The sequence below is a fragment of the Etheostoma spectabile genome, chromosome 10 (assembly GCF_008692095.1).
Source record: "Etheostoma spectabile isolate EspeVRDwgs_2016 chromosome 10, UIUC_Espe_1.0, whole genome shotgun sequence".
NCBI classification, from domain to species: Eukaryota; Metazoa; Chordata; class Actinopteri; order Perciformes; family Percidae; genus Etheostoma; species Etheostoma spectabile.
This window is the reverse complement of record NC_045742.1, coordinates 17,012,901-17,013,167: the sequence shown is the minus strand read 5'-3', so window position 1 is coordinate 17,013,167 and position 267 is coordinate 17,012,901. Positions and strand designations below refer to the sequence as shown.

Below are 267 nucleotides of genomic sequence, written 5' to 3'. Positions count from 1 at the left end.
AGAGAATCCTATGGAATTGTATAGCGTAACTGTTGAAATTACAGATATTAACGACAATGCGCCAACCTTTGAAAAGAGCGATATTCAGTTCATAATTAGCGAGTCTGCAGTTGTTGGGTCCAAATTTGATTTAGAAAGAGCAGTAGATTTGGATGTAGGTATAAACAGTCTCCAAAGTTACCTACTTAAGCCAAGTGATATTTTTTTAATTAAACTGCACAACCAAGCCGATGGGACAAAGAATGTTGAGATGGTCTTACAAAAACC

General features: G+C 36.3%; 1 protein-coding gene across 1 annotated transcript in view; it reads left to right on the top strand.

The window, feature by feature from the left end:
* LOC116696691 (protocadherin beta-16) overlaps positions 1–267 on the top strand; it is a gene marked incomplete at its 3' end in the record, with an annotated part of 5,058 nt that overhangs the window by 2,287 nt on the left and 2,504 nt on the right.